Below are 14999 nucleotides of genomic sequence, written 5' to 3'. Positions count from 1 at the left end.
AAATTGATCTAAGTGTCTAAGTAACAGTGCTTCTGCCTTTTTTTTTTTTTAAGTCTCATACAGCTTGCTGGAAAATACAGACTAAATCCCAAGAGAAATACAAGGCAACAAGAGAAAAACATCCAGCTTATGACAATATTCTTCTTGTGTCAGGTTCAATTTATGAGAGCTCCTTTGAGAAACTCTCTGTAATGTCAGAATCACTATGAAGTATGTCAGTTCTTGCTAAGGTCACATTTACCGACACTGACATAAATAGGACATGAGTGATCAAATTATTTATCAACTAAATGCAATTTTTAGAAGAATTCAGCTGTGTGCCTATGTGCTGTCAATAACCAATACTCTAGCAAAAAATAAGTGCTTAAGATTTGACTTGTAGAGTCTGGGTAATAGACCACAGTACTCACCACACTTACTACAACATCATTGAAATCAACTGCATAAAGCACAGAACACCAAACAAATGTGATGTTATTATTCAAAGATAATGAATACTTGGGGCTGGGGATTTAGCTCAGTGGCATAAGCACCTGCCTTGCAAGCACGCAGTCGTGAGTTCCCTCCCTGGTACTGATGAAAAAAAAAAAAAAAAAAGATAATAAACACTTATTTGTGACTATATGACTAACTGCCCTCCAAATTAGAAGCTTTAAAGATTTGTCATCTCACAGTCTGTGGAGGTCATTAATGCTACCAGGTGTGATGAACCTTGGGGTTTCCTGCACAAGGGCACTCATGAAGACACCATTGAGCAGTTGGCCCAGGCCTTGAACCTATCTGAAATGTCTCCTGGCTGCTGACTGGATCCAGGTTCTTATAGACTGTTGAACTGAGGCCTTTAGCTCCTCAGTCACTAAGGTCTGCCTCAGTATCTTGCCAAGTGGGCTTTGTTATGGGATTGAGGACATCACCCAAATTCCTCTGTTGGCGCCCTAATTTGCAATACCTCAAGATGTAACTGCATTTGGAAATCAGACTTTTAAAGCAATAATTAAGTTTTTAAAAAAAGACTTCTATGTGAATAGCAATCCAGCTTGACTGGTGTCCTTCTATGAAGAGAGAATTTTAACACAAAAAGGTGTACTCACAGTGGGACCACCATGTGAAGAGTGCACATCTGGGGACAAAGGAGCATCCTCTCAGAAGACACCGATCCTGCTTGCATCTTGATCTCTTACTCATGAGAAATACTTGTGTGTCAGCACCAGAGGCATTTTGTTATGGCATCATTACCCCACACACTGATACAGGACAGCTCACAAAATGAACCCTAGGTTCTCTCAGAGTGTAAGCCCACATTTGTAACCTACTTTCAAGAAGAAACATCTCATTACTTCTATTGTATCTGTTTTCTGGGAGAAAATTAATATTCATAATTCTACCTTACACTCAGAGGGGGAAAGAGATGGCATGAAAACCACAGGCAGGGATTCCTTGGGCTACCTCAGAAGCTGTTTGTCCCTACAAACTCACATAACACCTGTCATGAATTACAATTCAGATAATACAAGTTGCAACAACAAAAGAAAATAATACTATATGATAACTTGACTATACAGGATCTCAGATAAACACCTTTTAGGGGTAAATGGAATGATATTTAAACTTGAGAGGAAAATTTAAACATAGAACAGCTCTCACAAATTAATATCACCAGGTGATAAACACACACATAAAGAGTAGATATCTAGCAGTCATCATCTTTGCTCTGAGGGCAAAATCCAATTTTATTTTCTGTATCAACACCTCCATCTGCCATCTTTTCTTATGAGCAAGAGAACGAGTAGAGAGCAGGTTTCATTAAGTGAGTGTCTTCATTTGCCCTTGTACTTCTTCTGAAGATTCAGTTTTAGCTCCTCCCCTTACCAGTTTTTACACATGGCTGAGTAACACCTCTTCATGAGTAAGGTTTGCAGTCAATTATTATGTGACAATACCATCTAGTCCCCTAAATATATGTTCAAATTAAGGATTACACAGCGGGCGTTTGTGGAGCTGAACATTCCTATAAAACAAAACCCAAACCAGCTGGAATGTTATTTTGGATATGCTGTCCTGCCTCAAGACCATTATTAGCTGTTTATTTCCAAATTCTTTTAAGGGACCAAAAACAAAACAAAACAAAAAAGGTAGCTTTCTTACACGCAAACACATTAAATATATGCTACTAGTGGCAAAGAAAAGATGTTAAACGCGTCACACTTTCTTTTAAGAGAAAATTTTTTGCATATTTTAAGTAAAAAAAAAAAAGAGCACCAAAGGCATATGATGATTATTTCTTTCATAGCAATTTGAATGATATGAAGCAGATAATTTTGAAAAATTTTGGGCATCATAAATTTTCCTCTGTAACTTTATTTTTTGAATGAGTTGAACAAACTCACAAATTTAAGTCCTAAAATACTAAGCTATCTAAAATATACTTACCAAAAATGGCACTTACATTCCTGGTGTAGTGGTCATGGAACGGGACATAGTGGGAATTACGTTCTGCGATGCTGAAAATTTGAAGCTGGAAGATTCCAAGACCCAACACCAAAGCCCCTGAGGTGATCTCATGCTCCACCCCACCAGGTTTTATGCCAGCTCTACGGCGTGACAGTTGGAGGATGGAGTCTGAAGCCGGGTTGGCTGACTTTGAATTTGAATCCTTTTTTAGCTACAAGATGTACCCAAGGTGATCTGTAGTGAAGAAATAAAATGGTAATCATAGCTATGATATTCATGAGGGAAAGAAAGAATAACTTTGTCCAATCTGGAAGTTGGTAAACATGCAAAATATCTGAATCTATTATTCAGTTCACCATTCCAAAAGTCCATCTTTAATTATTACTTTATCCAATTCATGCTTCTACTTCGAGGTACAATTTTAGTATATCCTGCTCTAGATGGTTATCCAGAGATCCTTCAGTTCCTTCTTATTGGTTTTCCTGTCATTTGAGTTACTTTAGTTGTGAACATTTCATATTAATTATTATTATTATTATTATGTGTGTGTGTGTGCATGTGTGTGTGTGTGTGTGTGTGTGTGTGTGTGTGTGTGAATGTTTGATTCTCCACTTAACTTGAGCTCCTTACGAGTCCTGGTCATGACTTATTCCTTGGGTCCCAAGGTGTAAAAGCATTTATGAAATAATGAGTAACGACTCAGACATTGCTTTTGGTTTCTCCTGGATAAGTGTATGTTGGGGATCATGAATTATTTTACCTAGCTGCTTTGCATGGAATCTATGAAAATATCCTATTTTAAATACCCTTAATAATATATTTTGACCAAGATATTTTAAAATACATTATGCACAAAGCATTAATTACTTATCATTAATGATTTGACACATTGCCCATTTTGAATAGGTAGTATTTTTTACATACATGATGCTTCTTTTACAAAGGTCACGTACCTAAAAATGTGTGCAGAGGGTTGATTGTCAGGTCATCATTTGCATTTAGCATTTCAAATCACATATTGGAGTGACATGTCTTGTAGCCAAAAAAAAAAAAAAAAAAAGAACAAGTGAAGAATATAAAAAGATTTTGAAAACTGGTATTTAAAAATTAGTCAAAATAATTTGAGCCTTTGTATTTAACCACAACAAGCATTTATCTCTGAAATTACTGAAATTACAGATATCCACCTGATGTCCTATCATAGCACTATCTATTCATCAATCATAACTTTGTTCAAATAAATCATTAGTTTATGCTTCCATATCTCTCATTTAATTACCAACATGCCAAAGCTTTAGCTTCTAACTTGACCTTTAATGATATGCTTTCTCATTAACTTTTCATTTGTATATCATTATCAATTCTTCATTTCTTAAGTTAAACACTTAAAACTTTCAATGGCACAGTATAAATGTTTCAATTCCAAAGCCTATTAATAGGAGTACAGAAAAGAATGAAACCAAAGGAAGACCAATTTCACTCAAGTATTTAAGAAGTATTGATGATATAATGTCCTTAAATGTTTTCTAGAATTCAGCAGTATATCTGTCAGATCCTGGAAATTTTTTAGTCAGTAAGTATTTTTTTTAATTACTGTCTCTATTTCTTTGCTTGTCATCCAGTTTTTCAACATATTTATATCATCTTTTGTTAGTTTTGGTATTTTGTATCTAAGAATCCATTTCTCCAAATTTTCCGTGTTTATTAGAATATGAATTTTAGTAGTAGTTACTAAGTATCTTATTGATTGATTTAAATAAGTTACTAAGTATCTAATTGATGTCTGTTTTGATTTCACCATTATCCTTTCTGATTGCACTAATGTGTGTCTTTTCTCTATTTCTCTTGGTATATTTGGTCGATAGTTTATCTATTTTTATTTCTTTCAAACAATCAACTTGTTGCACTGTGTGACCATAGCTGTTTAGAGGCCGAAGAAGATTACTCAGAGATGAGATTTAATTCAATCACCGTGAACTCAGAGGGACTGCTTCTTGGGCATTAAGAGAGCCTCAGGGAAACAACCAACTGAGAACTCCATGGTTAATCACTTTTAACTGGAAGATATGAGAACAAAGACATGGAAGAAAAGCAATTGCAACACATTGTATAGGAGTTTTGGTCAGGAGAACAGGGCTGGTAAAGGATGGCCTGCCACATGCTGTGCATCAGCCTAGTTTAGGCAAATTTACTGGGCAGGAGGCTTCTCAGAGGAGAAGAATTGCAAGGACCAGAGCAAACATCTATTGAGAATCACCTATTGTTCATTCTGCTGATGGCTTCCCCATAGATCTGTTCTAATCTTTAACGGAGCAATCCAGTTGCCTGGGAACTGCAGCTCTCCAAGCCATCTTCCTTCAACATTTGTATCAGGCATGCTCTGGTCAGTTTCCCACACCAAGCCATCAACAGAGTGGTTCTTTGAATTGATTTTTAGTCTTAATTTTGTTTACTTCTACTGTAACCTTTATAATTTTCTTCTTAATTTTGGTTTGGGCTTGGATTGTTTTTCAAGTATCTTCAGGTTCCTCATTAGATTATTTATTATTTATAAATAGATAATGTTTTGCTAATGTGAGTACTGATTGCAGAGACCTTTTTCTCTAACTGTTTTCATTGTGTCCCATATGCTATGGTGTGTTGTAAAGGCATTTTCATTAACTTCCAGAATTGTTAATTTTCATCCTTTATTTCTTTTGTGACACATTGGATGTTCAGGATGTGTAATGACTTAATGAAGTTTCCAGGTACTTGTAAATCTCCTGTTATTTCTTCTGGCATTGATTTTTATTTTCACTGTGCAGAGATATGACAGTAAGTATTAGGGTGATTTTGATTTATATATATATATATATATATATATATATATATATATATATATAGTTTTTTTTCTTTTTTATTTTTTATCGGTACCGGGGATCAAACTCATGACCACACACCTGCAAGGCAGGCGCTTATGCTGCTGGGCTAAATTCCCAGCCCGATTCTTTATATTTCTTTAACCACGCTTTGTGATCTAGCATGTTATCTCTTTTGGAGAAAGTACCACGTACTGCAGAAATGAATGTAAGGGGAGGCATAGACAAGAGAAACAATAATAGGCAAAACAAACAAACACACAAACAAATAATAGGCAAAACTTGTTAAAAGTTAGTATTAAGGGTTTGGAGAAGATGTTTCTGGGGACCAGGATATGTGGGGAGGGAGGTATAACCTCGGATTGAGACTAGATACAAAGTTGTCACACTCTGCTGCTTAATTTGAGCACCTATGAGATGGAGAGTAAGCTAGGAAAGAAATGGCTACATATGTATGATAAAGAAGAGCAAAAAGAATAGAACAAAGTAACCAGAAGGTTAATACCAGAGATGAGGAGGGTGACTCAGCAAATGAAGATTATAAGAAAAGAAAAACTTGATAAGAAGTTGAAAAGTGGGACAAACAAGTAAAAATAAATAAGTGAATTGATTCAAATGCTAGAATTGGAGAAAGAGATTAGGAAAGGAGAAAAGAGAGAAACTACTAATTCAATGCAAAAAAGAAAAAAGAAAGCATATTAACAAGAAAGATCCAATCAATTCCCAGTTCAGACACTCTGAGAGCTTATACATGTAATTCTTATGTGTCCACTGTGTGGTATAGCATACCATATAAATTCCTTCTTGCCTTTGTGCCAGTCTGCTTGCATGCAGCCATGTGAATTTCACCTTTTTTAGTCTTTTCCCCTTCAGTCAGCAGGCAGAAAATGACCCTGACTTCAGTGTTGGCTTAGAAGCTCTTTTCTCTAAAGGATTTATAGTGGACTTCACAGACATGGGGGACCATTCTCAGACTTAGGTAGCAATGGGTTTTCTGATAGAGTCTCAGGTGGTCTCAAACCTGATGTGGGGCATCACACTTGGTACCAGATAGAGACTCCAACAGATGTTAAACCAGCCAGGAATGATGCGGTGCACCAGACAGAGACTCTGATGGGCCTGTGGAGGATACCAAGCACCAAGTAGAGACTTTGGGAGGTGTGGGACTGGCTTGAAGTGCTGAGCAGAGACTCAAATGAACCACAAACTGATGTAATGTGGCAAGTGGAAACTTTAGTCTGCTAAGAAGAGCTACAGAATATCTAGGATGACCAGGGACTCATGTGGCCCAGGGCACTAAAAGAGATTCAGATCACTTGGGAGTTATGCTGCATGCTAGACAGAGACTCTGGTAAGTCCTGGAGAGGCACAGTAAAACAGGCATGTGGTAGAGACTCAAGCAAATCCAGAGCCTGAGAGAGGCCTGCAATCAGGATTGGGTGCCAGAAAGACATTGTTGGTCATGGAATCGACTTGTGGTTCCAGGCATATATTGGTTGACTCCTAGACTGATACTGGGTGATAGATGGTGACTCAGGCAGGCAAAGGGGACTGGGTGGACTCAGTGATCATAGTTTACTTGTTTGTCCTCTTGCTGGATAGAGTTGGGAATGGTGAATGATGAGCTTTCTATGCTCTTCATGAGTGGTGAGGATGCTGTAATGGTGTAGTCTTCTCAGTGTTTGGAGAGATATGATGGGGAAAAGGGTACCATAAAATTAGCCCTGATAGACTAGTATCTGCAGTTTATTTGGGAATTTTACAAGATGGCTGCTTCCAGGATGAGCAAAGATGGGCTGGCCATGTTGTAATTGTTTCCATTTTTAAAACTACAGATGTTAGGAACTCATTTCCCTCAAAGACTTGGCAGGCATAGCAGACTTGGCAGGCATGGGACACCAGGCTCAGTCTTGGGCAAATAAGAGTCTTCTGATGGAGTCTCAGTTGATCTGAGAAATGCCATGGAGCATCACATGGAGACAGGTGGGTTCAGAGTAATTTTCTGTCTGATACTTGATGGAAGAAAGACAGAAAAGAGGGAAAATTCACATGCTTGAATGCAAGCAGACTGCCACAAAGGCCAAAGAATTCATGTGGCTATCTGTGCTATGCAACACAGTGGACACATAAGAATTGCATCTATTTCTTTCAAATTAAGTTTGTCCCCTGATTCCTGTATTTTTAGTTGATCTTCCCTACCTCTGACATGAATCTTCCTCTAATTAGGCATGTTAGATTTTTGTTTTTGAGTTTTATAAGTAAGAATTTGACTTGGGCCTTTTTTCTAAATATAAGACTGTTGAGAGTTTTGGCAAAAGAGTACTGAAATTTTAGTTATATACACAGTAATTGTATCAGGTGGTATTATGAATTGGTTATTATCTGCATTTTGAAATTAAGTATTGGTTTGAGGGAAGGTGTTTGGATGTCCAGTTGACAGGGAATGGAATGTGATAGTTAAGTTTAATTGTGTCAACTTTATTGGCTTAAAAATAATTAGGAAAAAACTTTTCTGGATACGTCTGCAGGGGTCATGTATTTGTGCCCTTGAGATCTCTCCCTATATCCTTGTTGGGTCACTGACCTAAGAAAGAAAGAGAATCATGTGATGATGCTTCCTTTATATGCTCAAACAGCAGCATGCTGATGCATAGCACCATCCCTCCAAACTAGAGAATGTAAGTACCATTTTCAGAATATTTCAAAAATAGATATGAAGATACTTAGAGTCAAAATATATTGATTATAGAAAAACATATCTAATATACTCCAGGAATGCATCCCCACTAGCTGCATGGGGGATCTGAGCGCTGCCCATCCCAATGATCCTGCACAATCTATCAGAAGGCCCAGCCAGCCTCACAGGTCACAGAGATACTGAACTCTGCCCAACTCAGAGACCCAGAGCCACCCTTCAGGAAGCGCTCAGTTTAGCTGATGGATCATGAGGAATTTGAACTCCACCCATCAGAGCATAAAGCTCCAGTGCCATAGTTCAGGATTACATGCCAGCTAACTGCATGAGTCTTGGAGGTTTTGAACTCTGCCCAACCGCGAGCAAGGCACTGGTGCCATACTCCAGAGGTGTATTTAGGCTAACCATATGGTCCAGAGGTTCTAAACTCATTCTAGCCAGGTACAAGGCTCCAGCAGGGTCACACTCTGGGGATGAATCCCTGCAAGCCACCTGTATTCCAGATGTCCTAAGCTCCACTCAGGCGAAGTCCTTGGCAACACACACTGGAGGTGCATTCTTGCTAGCCTGTGTCCTGGAGATTCTAATCTCGACCCAGCTAGGCACAGGACACCAAGACACCATGGAATGGAAAGACACATTCCAGGGGAGAGTCTCTGCTAGATGCACTGAGGATCTGAGCTCTGCGCAGCTCAGGGTCTCAGGGACCAAGGGGAGTCCATCAAGGGAACACTCAGGAAGCCTCACAGGTCACAAGTCTCATAGATCTGGAGCCTCAAGCTCCAGAACCACAGTTCAGGGGTGCACCCTAACTAGCCACAAGGATATCAGAGGTTGAAAATCTTTCCTGTGCAGTGTTGAAGATCTTTCTAGTGCAATCTATGAGGAGGGACCCTGTGTAGGTTGAAGATCTTTCCAATGCAATCTACGAGGCGGGACCCTGGTTATTCACAAGGGTCCCAGAGGAAAATGACAACATGAAAGGGCAAGATACAGACTTAGTCTTCCAGTCCACTGAGAACAAACCCAGAAAACACTGAAATGGAAGACACTAGAAATCACACAACTGAACTTTCTGAAATGATAGCAACAGAAGCAAAGAAACAACTCCATGAAGCTACAGAGGAAATCAGATTAGAAATAAACTCCCAGGTAAAAAAAGAAATGACAAATACAATGAAAGAAATGTTGGGTGTATCTAAAGAAGCTCTAGATATAAAAAAATGAGGAACATAAGAAAATGATAGAAATCTTGAATGAACAATATAAGACATAACTACAATGCATAAAACAGAGTCAAAGGAATATTCAGGTAGTTAAATATCCCATTGAAAGCTGGCAAAACAGCTTGAATGAAGCTGAAACTCTAAGACCTTGAAGACAGGATGGACACTTATGTTCACAAAAGAAAATATCTCTTAAAAATATCAAGGAACCAGGAAACATCAATTCAACAGATGCAAGATGATACAAAGAGAAACTAATAAGACTGATATGTGCCCAAAAAGGTAGGGATCAACACAAATGACATAGGAAGACTACTTACAAAAAATAGTAGCAGAAAATTTTCCAAACATGGGAAAAGAATCTGACACACTGATAAGTAAGGCATATAGAATCCCAACTAGCCATAACAAAAATAAATCTTCAAACAGACATATAGTAATTAGGATCACAGAAATTTAGCAAGAAAACAGAATATTAAAAGCTCTCAGAAAAAAGAAACTGATCATCTGTGAAGGAAAACCTATCAGTATCACAGCAGACTTATTAACACAAATCTTTAAGTCAAGAAGAACTTGGAGTGAAATATTTCAAGTACTGAAAGAAAACAACTTTCAACTCAGATTGATGTACTTTTCAAAACTATCTTTGAAAATTGATGTAAGATATTTCCACAACAAAGAGCAACTGAAAAAATTCATGACTACCCAATCAACACAGCAAAGAGTACTGAAAGATACTCCAGAAAGAGATAAAGATAGCAACGATTCCAAGAACAAAAGCAGAAGAAAACTACTAAGCAGGACAAACAGAAAAAGTAGAAAACTAACAACAAAAAGATAACGTGACAGGAATAAGTCAATGCTATCTGTTATATCTATCAATGTAAATGGTCTCAACTCACCAATAAAAGAAATAGACTGGCAGAGTAGATTAACAAAGAAAATTTAACAATCTTCAGTATACAAGAAACACATTTAACTTAAAAGGAAATCCATAAACTAAAACAACACGCCATCCAACAGGAACCCAGAGAAAAGCAAGGGTAGCTATTCTGTTTGCAAATAATGTGACCTTTGAGTCAAGAATGATCAGAAGAGATTAAGAAGGTCACTATAGGGCTGGAGATTTAGCTCAGTGCCTTAAGCACTTACCTGGTAAGCACAACGTTGTGAGTTTGATCCCCAGTGCCAAAAAAAAAAATCACTACTTGAAGAGGAACACTACTTGAAGAGATTACATTCATAAATATAGATACCAAATATGGAAGCACCCAACTATGTAAGACAAATTTTAATTGACATCAAAAAGCAAATAAGCAATACTACAGTTGTAACAGGGGAACTTAACACCTCATTGTCTCAAAGAAGCAGATCAACCAAACAAAAATATCAGCCAACAAATAACAGATCTGAATCAAATTTGTAACCATATGAACCCAGTAGATGTATATCAATTGTTCAACCCAATGGCATCACAGTACACATTTTCTCAGGTGCACATGGTCACTCTCTAAAATAGATTATGTGCTAGCCCACAGAACATGCTTAAGTAAATGCAAAGGAATTGAAATAATCCCATATATTGTGGACTACAGTACAGTGAAACTGGAAATGAATGACAAGACTCCACAGGAATCCCATAAACACATGGAAATTAAATAACAGTCTCCTAAACACCAATAGGTCACAGTAGAAATTAAAGAAGAAACTAAAAAATATCTACAATCAAACAACAGTGCAAATACAAGTTACTGGAACCTGTGGGACACAATGAAAGCAGCCCTCAGAAGGGAATTTTTAGCACTAAACTCCCATGTCAGGAAAATAGAACGAACATAAATAAACAACCTAATGCTGCACCTCAAACTTCTAGAAAAACAAGAGCAAGTCAAGCCCAAAGCCCAAAGAAAGGAGAAAATGATAAAGATCAGAGCAAAAATAAATGCAATTGAAACTAAAACTAAGAAAACAATGCAAAGAATTAATGAATCAAAAAGTTGGTTCTTGGGTTCTGGTAAAGATGGTGGATAGATAAGAGCACATTACAGAGGCTCCCTGAAATTTAGATGCCAAAACAACATGGTATGGGGAGTCCAGACAGAAGGAGATGGATCCTCTCGACCCAGGAAGAAACTAAGGTGAGAAGAACCAATCAAACATGCAGTCCCATTCTACTATTGGAAAAGTTCAATGCTCCCACTGCAGTGCCCAAACTCATGCAGCCATGACTTACCAAGCTGCCTGAATTCCCACCATTTCGACTCACTGGAATCACAGTCACACCAAGGTCGGGTGTGGGTGGGCCCAAAGGAGAGCCAAGTTGGCAGGGGACCAGCACTGACCTTTGGTGAATGCCAGGAATAAAATCCTTTCATGGAAAAGGATGTTGCTCCAATGGGATGACATCTTGGAACCAGGCAGGACTGGAAAGAACAAGAAACAGCAGTGGCTTCAGTCGGTTGTTCTCTTCCTAGACAGGATTGGTGGGGTGTGCTTAGCCTGGGTCATGCCCCTGGCTGAGACCCAAAATATTGTCTCAAACCACTTCTCTATGCACAGCACACACTAACACAGTGAAGGCCTCAGCAGGTTGACTACCCAGAGAGAAGGGGGCAGCATACACCACCCCTGTTTGCACCACAATAGCACACTGGTGGAGGCAGGATCACCTAGCCAGTATGCTTCAGAAGAACCATACAAACAAAGAAAGAGACTGGGGCCTCTTTTATAGACTGTATGGAGGAAGAAACAAGAAAAAGTCCCCAGGCCTCAACCCTAAAAACATTGATCCAGGAAATGTAAATACAAAGGAGATTGAGGACAGCAAACATGCAATATCAGACGTGGTATCAGTGGACATAAAGAGATATCTTAGGGACCTCAGAGACAAGTTCAAAAGTGAAATATTTAACCAAGTAAAGCAACATATAAATAGATTAATAAAAGAAATGCTAAGCACCTCTCAAGAAGGCACAGATGGAAGAATGGAGGAACAAAAAAAGAGAGAATTATTTGATAAAGAATGTAAAGAAAATATAGAATACATGAAGCAGGTTCAAAGAGATTACCAGAAATTAAAAACTCCATTGAAAGCTAGCAAAACTGCTTGAAAGAAACTAAGGATAGATTATCTGAAATGGAGGACAGGTTTGCAATGTGGGATTATGAAAGGAAAAATTTCTTATAAGTAACAAGGAAATAATCAGTAACAATACAAAGGCTTGAAGGCAACAAGAGGATCTATAACGTAAGAATAAAGAATGTGAATGAAGAAGCAGGGGTACAAACAAAGAAACTACAAAGACTATTCACAGAAATAATTGAGGAAAACATCCTAAGCATAGGAAAAGGAAGTGATATTCAGATGTATGAGGCATACAGAACTCCAGCCACCTACAACCAAAACAGAGCTACACTCAGGCATATAATAATCAAGATCCCAGAAATTCAGTATAAGAACAGAATATTAAAAGCCATCAGAGAAAAGAAACAGATTACTTTTAAAGAAAAACTCATCAAAATCACAGCAGACTTCTCAACACGGACCATCAAATCAAGAAGAGCTTGGAGCGAAGTATTCCAAGAGCGAAGTATTCCAAAGAAAATAACCTCCAGCCCAGATTGAAGTACCCTGAAAAACAGTCTCTAGAAATTAATGGAGAATCAAGAAACTTCCAAGACAAAGAGGAATTGGGAAATTTGCGACCACAAATCCAATTCTACAGAGGATACTCAAGAAGATTCTAGAGAGAGAGAAAAGTACTGAGATTCCAGGAACAGTGGCAGAGAGGCTTCAATGAATGGAGCAGAAAGCAGAAGACAGACAGAAAAAGAGCACAACAGAAATGAGGCAGAGAAGGTTGGCTATAATCTCAAATATAGATGGCCTTGATACACTAAATTAAAAAAAAGAGAAACACAGACAGAATAGATCAAGAGGTAGGGTCCACCGAGATGCTCTCTGTAGGAAATATAATTAACCTGACAAAGGATATATGGACTGAAAAGCAAATATGAGAAAACAATGCTCTATGTGACAGAGAACCAGAGAATAATAGGGACAACTAGACCAATATTTGTGGGTAAGTTGGAAAGACAGGCTTTAACAGTTAGAGGAATACAACTAGAGATCAAGTCCAGGAGGAAAAAGGTTCAGAAACACTTAGGTAAATAGCAGGTTGCCCCCCACAACTTAAAACCAAGGGTATTAGTGAGATCCAAAAATGCACAGTGCACCCTTGGGGAGTGAAAGGGGAGGAACAGTCTTAAAAAAGAGGGCAGAAGTTATTGTTAATAGTGTATCAGGAATTAAAACCCATACTACTTATCACCACTCTGCTTAGATAGAATTTATTCTGTCCCAGTTTGTCTACATGCCCTAGATCTGTGGGCACAGACAGCTATCCCAAAAATATCAGGATATACCACAGTAATCATCCTTAATTTTCTATTAAGTTAATCTGGAGCTCTGTATAACTTACACTGTCTTATCATAACTGATCTTAGTTAAATGTGGTTTGTTTGATTGCTGTTTGGTATCGACAGATTTTATTCAAAACTGTGATGTTTGATAGTACCAAGTCTCAAAGTTTAGGCAAATACACTGAAGATGACAAGATTCACTACGATACCCATCCTGGTTTGATTACTACCTGTTTTTGTAGTTTTACAATTTCACAACACAAAGTTGTGTTTTTGTTACTACTGTTATGTACTGATATATTCAATTATATTCTGTCTGATGGTATAGCCAATTCTATTGGAGATAACAAGAGACGACACAGTAACCATGGTAGAACTCCTTGTACAGTGGTTTTATATGTCTTTTTTTGTTTTATGTGTTTATAGGAATATGTTTTGTTTTGTCCTGCTTTGTTTTGTTTCTGCCTCTAATAAAGAAAGGATAGAAATACATGTTAAAACTCATGCATGCATAGAACCTATAAACAGTTTATGAGAACTGATCTTATGACACATGATGAAATGAACAAATACTTTGAAAAAAAAAAGACACTAAAGCACCCAGTGCTGATCCCTGAGTGTCATGATGTGAAATCCAACAATACTATTATTCTTTGTTCAGAGTGATTTTAGCCTGCTTTGGTTTATTTAATCTCAACATAAATGGAGATATGGATAATTGCATGTATATTTAAGTGTATAAGATTGATAACTGCATTACTAAGTTTTGTTGTATAGTTGAACAGAACTCTCTGCAGTCTTGCTGTTTAAATCCTCAGTTTATATGTTCCACTTTTGTATGTTGCACAACTATTTGTAAGAGGACAATATGTAAACATCAACTAATGATTTCTTACTATTTTTTTCCTTGCAAGTATGTATTACTTATACTCATTTTCTGTTTTGTTTAGTCTTTCTTTAAATAAAATTTTTCTATAAAGCTGGTTCTTTGAAAGAATAAATAAATTGCTAAACTACTAGCCAACCTTATCAAAAAGAGGAAAGAAAAAAACTCAAATTCACACAATAAGAAATTATAAGGGTTAAATCACTCCAGACACTGTGGAAATACAAATCATCAATACCTACTTCAAAAACCTTTACTCTCATAGATTTGACAACACAAAACAAATGGACAGATTTCAAGGAATATATGAATTACCAAATCTGGATCAAGAATATGCAAAACTGCTGAATAATCCAATTACTATTAGTGAAATTGAAAATGTAGTTAGAATCATACCAACAAAGAAAACTCCAGCTCTTGATGGATTTCCTGCTGAATTCTACAAGAAATTTAAGGAAGAC

General features: G+C 37.4%; 1 long non-coding RNA gene across 1 annotated transcript; it reads right to left on the bottom strand.

Annotated features, from left to right (window-relative positions):
- Window positions 1-2436: 2436 nt before the first annotated feature.
- On the bottom strand, window positions 2437-11653 carry LOC134477158 (uncharacterized). The gene is made up of 3 exons (XR_010049069.1): window positions 11573-11653; window positions 3405-3483; window positions 2437-2685 (listed from the first exon to the last, which is right to left on the bottom strand). It is a non-coding gene; the product is annotated as an uncharacterized LOC134477158 (long non-coding RNA).
- Window positions 11654-14999: the final 3346 nt, after the last annotated feature.

The sequence above is a fragment of the Cavia porcellus genome, unplaced genomic scaffold (genome assembly GCF_034190915.1).
Source record: "Cavia porcellus strain 051 isolate PalLab524CR breed Dunkin Hartley unplaced genomic scaffold, mCavPor4.1 scaffold_8, whole genome shotgun sequence".
Classification (NCBI taxonomy): domain Eukaryota; kingdom Metazoa; phylum Chordata; class Mammalia; order Rodentia; family Caviidae; genus Cavia; species Cavia porcellus.
The sequence above is the reverse complement of the archived record's forward strand: the minus strand, read 5'-3'. Positions and strand labels throughout refer to the sequence as shown.